Consider the following 7,500-nt stretch of genomic DNA (forward strand, 5'->3'; position numbering starts at 1 on the left):
TTTATCATTTTTATGCCACTGGTTCACGGTCGTCGTCATATACATTAGACTAACCTTACTTCCTGTTGCAGATCTCTTAGGAAATGGATTTATTTATGCTACTAATTGCATTACGATTCTGGTGAGTGCGTGTACGTGTTTTGTGATGTGCGTTAGTGTCAGTATGTGTGTGTGTGTGGGGGGGGGGGGTAGGTGTGTGTGTGTGTGTGTGTGTGTGTGTGTGTGTGTGTGTGTGTGTGTGTGTGTGTGTGTGTGTGTGTGTGTGTGTGTGTGTGTGAGTGTGTGTGTGTGTGTGTGTGTGAGTGTGTGTGTGTGTGTGTGTGCCTGTGTGTGTGTGTGTGTGTAGGTGTGTGTGTGTGTGTGCGTGTGTGAGTGTATGTATGTGTGTCTGTCTGTGTGTGTGTGTGCGCGTATGTGTTTGCTTCTATACGTTTACACGTTTCTCATCTGTGCGTTTGTGTGTGCACGCACTTGCGTCTCCTCATATACACTTACATGCACTCGCACACTTGTACTTACAAGCGTGACCTCGCTCCAAACAGCTGTCCAAATACGACCCATCAATAAGGCCTTGACACCAGAGCCCGGTGCAAGGTCCACCTCCAACCACAAAGAACACGGCAGAAAAGGACGAGTTTTAGAGAGAGATAAAGAGTGCAAGGTCCACCTCCAACCACAAAGAACACGGTAGAAAAGGACGAGTTTTAGAGAGAGATAAAGAGTGCAAGGTCCACCTCCAACCACAAAGAACACGGTAGAAAAGGACGAGTTTTAGAGAGAGATAAAGAGTGCAAGGTCCACCTCCAACCACAAAGAACACGGTAGAAAAGGACGAGTTTTAGAGAGAGATAAAGAGTGCAAGGTCCACCTCCAGCCATAAAGAACACGGTAGAAAAGGACGAGTTTTAGAGAGAGATAAAGAGTGCAAGGTCCACCTCCAACCACAAAGAACACGGTAGAAAAGGACGAGTTTTAGAGAGAGATAAAGAGTGCAAGGTCCACCTCCAACCACAAAGAACACGGTAGAAAAGGACGAGTTTTAGAGAGAGATAAAGAGTGCAAGGTCCACCTCCAACCGCAAAGAACACGGTAGAAAAGGACGAGTTTTAGAGAGAGATAAAGAGTGCAAGGTCCACCTCCAACCACAAAGAACACGGTAGAAAAGGACGAGTTTTAGAGAGAGAGATAAAGAGTGCAAGGTCCACCTCCAACCACAAAGAACACGGTAGAAAAGGACGAGTTTTAGAGAGAGATAAAGAGTGCAAGGTCCTCCTCCAGCCACAAAAAACACGGTAGAAAAGGACGAGTTTTAGAGAGAGATAAAGAGTGCAAGGTCCACCTCCAACCGCAAAGAACACGGTAGAAAAGGGCGAGTTTTAGAGAGAGATAAAGAGTGCAAGGTCCACCTCCAGCCACAAAGAACACGGTAGAAAAGGACGAGATTTAGAGAGAGATAAAGAGTGCAAGGTCCACCTCCAACCGCAAAGAACACGGTAGAAAAGGACGAGTTTTAGAGAGAGATAAAGAGTGCAAGGTCCGCCTCCAACCGCAAAGAACACGGTAGAAAAGGGCGAGTTTTAGAGAGAGATAAAGAGTGCAAGGTCCGCCTCCAACCGCAAAGAACACGGTAGAAAAGGACGAGTTTTAGAGAGAGATAAAGAGTGCAAGGTCCACCTCCAGCCATAAAGAACACGGTAGAAAAGGACGAGTTTTAGAGAGAGATAAAGAGTGCAAGGTCCACCTCCAACCACAAAGAACACGGTAGAAAAGGACGAGTTTTAGAGAGAGATAAAGAGTGCAAGGTCCACCTCCAACCACAAAGAACACGGTAGAAAAGGACGAGTTTTAGAGAGAGATAAAGAGTGCAAGGTCCACCTCCAACCGCAAAGAACACGGTAGAAAAGGACGAGTTTTAGAGAGAGATAAAGAGTGCAAGGTCCACCTCCAACCACAAAGAACACGGTAGAAAAGGACGAGTTTTAGAGAGAGATAAAGAGTGCAAGGTCCACCTCCAACCACAAAGAACACGGTAGAAAAGGACGAGTTTTAGAGAGAGATAAAGAGTGCAAGGTCCACCTCCAACCACAAAGAACACGGTAGAAAAGAACGTTTTAAAGAGAGAGATAAAGAGTGCAAGGTCCACCTCCAGCCACAAAGAACACGGTAGAAAAGAACGTTTTAAAGAGAGAGATAAAGAGTGCAAGGTCCACCTCCAACCGCAAAGAACACGGTAGAAAAGGACGAGATTTAGAGAGAGATAAAGAGTGCAAGGTCCACCTCCAACCGCAAAGAACACGGTAGAAAAGGGCGAGTTTTAGAGAGAGATAAAGAGTGCAAGGTCCACCTCCAACCGCAAAGAACACGGTAGAAAAGGGCGAGTTTTAGAGAGAGATAAAGAGTGCAAGGTCCACCTCCAACCGCAAAGAACACGGTAGAAAAGGACGAGTTTTAGAGAGAGATAAAGAGTGCAAGGTCCACCTCCAACCGCAAAGAACACGGTAGAAAAGGACGAGTTTTAAAGAGAGAGATAAAGAGAACCAGCGTTGGATTTTTTGAGAATTTGAAATGAGTCATTATCATCTCGTCTCGTGAACAGAAGTCCCTCAGATGGCAAGCGTCGTGTCCAGGCCATTGTCAATTTTCGTTCTCTTGCTAGCAGACAAAAAGACAAACAAGGACACGAACTACAACAAGATTAAGGAGAACAAAATCAAGAACCAGAACCAGAACCAAAGGAACAAGAATTAGACCTCGACCGAGAACAAATATAAAACCAAGAACAAGAACAAAAGCAAAATCAAGAACAAGATCAAAATCGAGAACAAGAACAAAATCAAGAACAAGAACAAGATTAAGAACAAGAACACAATCAAGAACAAGAACACAATCAAGAACAAGAACACAATCAAGAACAATCAAGAACAAGAACAAAATCAAGAACAGGAATACAATAAAAATAAGAACATGAACCAGAACCAAAGGAACAAGAATTAAAACTCGACCGAGAACAAATATAAAACTAAGAACAAGAACGAAAGCCAAATCAAAAACAGGATCAAAATCGAGAACAAGAACAAAATCAAGAACAAGAACCAGAACTAAAAGAACAAGAATTAGAGCTCGACCTAGAACAAATATAAATCCAAGAACAAGAACAATAGAAAAAAATTAATACACAGAAAAATGAAGAAGAGAAAAAAATGAACACATGAATAAATCGTTGTCTCGAAAGCAGAATTCGTCCAGCAAATGATTTCTTGTGACTTTCGTAAGATGATTATGGAGCAGGCAGTGAGAAGGAAGGAAGGGGGAGAGAGCAAGCAGAAGGGAATTAAAGAAAAGAAGGGAGCAGGCACGGAAAGAGAAAAAGGAAAAAGGTATTTAGAAGAAAAGAAGGGCAGGAGATAGAATATATATATGTGGAAAGGAGAGAGAAGAAACCCCAGGCAGAGAAGAGGAAGAGGGAACAGAAGGGAATAATAAGAAAAAGGAGAAGAGGTGAGAAAGAGAGAATAAACGAGAAAATGTGTGTGTGTGTGTGTGTGTGTGTGTGTGTGCGTGTGTGAGTGTATGTATGTGTGTGTGTCTGTGTGTGTGTGCGCGCGTGTGTGTTTGCTTCTATACGTTTACACGTTTCTCATCTGTGCGTTTGTGTGTGCACGCACTTACGTCTCCTCATATACACTTACATGCACTCGCACACTTGTCCTTACAAGCGTGGCCTCGCTCCAAACAGCTGTCCAAATACGACCCATCAATAAGGCCTTGACACCAGAGCCCGGTGCAAGGTCCACCTCCAACCACAAAGAACACGGCAGAAAAGGACGAGTTTTAGAGAGAGATAAAGAGTGCAAGGTCCGCCTCCAACCACAAAGAACACGGTAGAAAAGGACGAGTTTTAGAGAGAGATAAAGAGTGCAAGGTCCGCCTCCAACCACAAAGAACACGGTAGAAAAGGACGAGTTTTAGAGAGAGATAAAGAGTGCAAGGTCCACCTCCAACCACAAAGAACACGGTAGAAAAGGGCGAGTTTTAGAGAGAGATAAAGAGTGCAAGGTCCACCTCCAACCGCAAAGAACACGGTAGAAAAGGGCGAGTTTTAGAGAGAGATAAAGAGTGCAAGGTCCACCTCCAACCACAAAGAACACGGTAGAAAAGGACGAGTCTTAAAGAGAGAGATAAAGAGTGCAAGGTCCACCTCCAACCACAAAGAACACGGCAGAAAAGGACGAGTTTTAGAGAGAGATAAAGAGTGCAAGGTCCACCTCCAACCACAAAGAACACGGTAGAAAAGGACGAGTTTTAGAGAGAGATAAAGAGTGCAAGGTCCGCCTCCAACCACAAAGAACACGGTAGAAAAGGACGAGTTTTAGAGAGAGATAAAGAGTGCAAGGTCCACCTCCAACCGCAAAGAACACGGTAGAAAAGGGCGAGTTTTAGAGAAAGATAAAGAGTGCAAGGTCCACCTCCAACCGCAAAGAACACGGTAGAAAAGGGCGAGTTTTAGAGAGAGATAAAGAGTGCAAGGTCCACCTCCAACCGCAAAGAACACGGTAGAAAAGGACGAGTTTTAGAGAGAAATAAAGAGTGCAAGGTCCACCTCCAACCACAAAGAACACGGTAGAAAAGGGCGAGTTTTAGAGAGAGATAAAGAGTGCAAGGTCCACCTCCAACCACAAAGAACACGGTAGAAAAGGACGAGTCTTAAAGAGAGAGATAAAGAGTGCAAGGTCCACCTCCAACCACAAAGAACACGGTAGAAAAGGGCGAGTTTTAGAGAGAGATAAAGAGTGCAAGGTCCACCTCCAACCGCAAAGAACACGGTAGAAAAGGACGAGTTTTAGAGAGAGATAAAGAGTGCAAGGTCCGCCTCCAACCACAAAGAACACGGTAGAAAAGGGCGAGTTTTAGAGAGAGATAAAGAGTGCAAGGTCCACCTCCAACCGCAAAGAACACGGTAGAAAAGGACGAGTTTTAGAGAGAGATAAAGAGTGCAAGGTCCGCCTCCAACCACAAAGAACACGGTAGAAAAGGGCGAGTTTTAGAGAGAGATAAAGAGTGCAAGGTCCACCTCCAACCGCAAAGAACACGGTAGAAAAGGACGAGTTTTAGAGAGAGATAAAGAGTGCAAGGTCCACCTCCAACCGCAAAGAACACGGTAGAAAAGGACGAGTTTTAGAGAGAGATAAAGAGTGCAAGGTCCACCTCCAGCCACAAAGAACACGGTAGAAAAGGACGAGTTTTAGAGAGAGATAAAGAGTGCAAGGTCCACCTCCAACCGCAAAGAACACGGTAGAAAAGGGCGAGTTTTAGAGAGAGATAAAGAGTGCAAGGTCCGCCTCCAACCGCAAAGAACACGGTAGAAAAGGGCGAGTTTTAGAGAGAGATAAAGAGTGCAAGGTCCGCCTCCAACCACAAAGAACACGGTAGAAAAGGGCGAGTTTTAGAGAGAGATAAAGAGTGCAAGGTCCACCTCCAACCGCAAAGAACACGGTAGAAAAGGACGAGTTTTAGAGAGAGATAAAGAGTGCAAGGTCCACCTCCAACCGCAAAGAACACGGTAGAAAAGGACGAGTTTTAGAGAGAGATAAAGAGTGCAAGGTCCACCTCCAGCCACAAAGAACACGGTAGAAAAGGACGAGTTTTAGAGAGAGATAAAGAGTGCAAGGTCCACCTCCAACCGCAAAGAACACGGTAGAAAAGGGCGAGTTTTAGAGAGAGATAAAGAGTGCAAGGTCCACCTCCAGCCACAAAGAACACGGTAGAAAAGGACGAGTTTTAGAGAGAGATAAAGAGTGCAAGGTCCACCTCCAACCGCAAAGAACACGGTAGAAAAGGACGAGTTTTAGAGAGAGATAAAGAGTGCAAGGTCCACCTCCAACCGCAAAGAACACGGTAGAAAAGGACGAGTTTTAGAGAGAGATAAAGAGTGCAAGGTCCGCCTCCAACCACAAAGAACACGGTAGAAAAGGGCGAGTTTTAGAGAGAGATAAAGAGTGCAAGGTCCACCTCCAACCGCAAAGAACACGGTAGAAAAGGACGAGTTTTAGAGAGAGATAAAGAGTGCAAGGTCCGCCTCCAACCGCAAAGAACACGGTAGAAAAGGGCGAGTTTTAGAGAGAGATAAAGAGTGCAAGGTCCACCTCCAACCGCAAAGAACACGGTAGAAAAGGACGAGTTTTAGAGAGAGATAAAGAGTGCAAGGTCCACCTCCAACCGCAAAGAACACGGTAGAAAAGGACGAGTTTTAGAGAGAGATAAAGAGTGCAAGGTCCGCCTCCAACCACAAAGAACACGGTAGAAAAGGGCGAGTTTTAGAGAGAGATAAAGAGTGCAAGGTCCACCTCCAACCGCAAAGAACACGGTAGAAAAGGACGAGTTTTAGAGAGAGAGATAAAGAGTGCAAGGTCCACCTCCAACCACAAAGAACACGGTAGAAAAGGACGAGTCTTAAAGAGAGAGATAAAGAGTGCAAGGTCCACCTCCAACCGCAAAGAACACGGTAGAAAAGGACGAGTTTTAGAGAGAGATAAAGAGTGCAAGGTCCACCTCCAACCACAAAGAACACGGTAGAAAAGGGCGAGTTTTAGAGAGAGATAAAGAGTGCAAGGTCCACCTCCAACCGCAAAGAACACGGTAGAAAAGGACGAGTTTTAGAGAGAGAGATAAAGAGTGCAAGGTCCACCTCCAACCACAAAGAACACGGTAGAAAAGGACGAGTCTTAAAGAGAGAGATAAAGAGTGCAAGGTCCACCTCCAACCGCAAAGAACACGGTAGAAAAGGACGAGTTTTAGAGAGAGATAAAGAGTGCAAGGTCCACCTCCAACCACAAAGAACACGGTAGAAAAGGACGAGTTTTAGAGAGAGATAAAGAGTGCAAGGTCCACCTCCAGCCACAAAGAACACGGTAGAAAAGAACGTTTTAAAGAGAGAGATAAAGAGTGCAAGGTCCACCTCCAACCACAAAGAACACGGTAGAAAAGGGCGAGTTTTAGAGAGAGATAAAGAGTGCAAGGTCCACCTCCAACCGCAAAGAACATGGTAGAAAAGGACGAGTTTTAGAGAGAGATAAAGAGTGCAAGGTCCGCCTCCAACCGCAAAGAACACGGTAGAAAAGGGCGAGTTTTAGAGAGAGATAAAGAGTGCAAGGTCCACCTCCAACCGCAAAGAACACGGTAGAAAAGGGCGAGTTTTAGAGAGAGATAAAGAGTGCAAGGTCCACCTCCAACCGCAAAGAACACGGTAGAAAAGGACGAGTTTTAGAGAGAAATAAAGAGTGCAAGGTCCACCTCCAACCGCAAAGAACACGGTAGAAAAGGACGAGTCTTAAAGAGAGAGATAAAGAGTGCAAGGTCCACCTCCAACCACAAAGAACACGGTAGAAAAGAACGTTTTAAAGAGAGAGATAAAGAGTGCAAGGTCCACCTCCAGCCACAAAGAACACGGTAGAAAAGAACGTTTTAAAGAGAGAGATAAAGAGTGCAAGGTCCACCTCCAAC

The sequence above is a fragment of the Penaeus vannamei genome, chromosome 8 (genome assembly GCF_042767895.1).
Source record: "Penaeus vannamei isolate JL-2024 chromosome 8, ASM4276789v1, whole genome shotgun sequence".
NCBI lineage: Eukaryota > Metazoa > Arthropoda > Malacostraca > Decapoda > Penaeidae > Penaeus > Penaeus vannamei.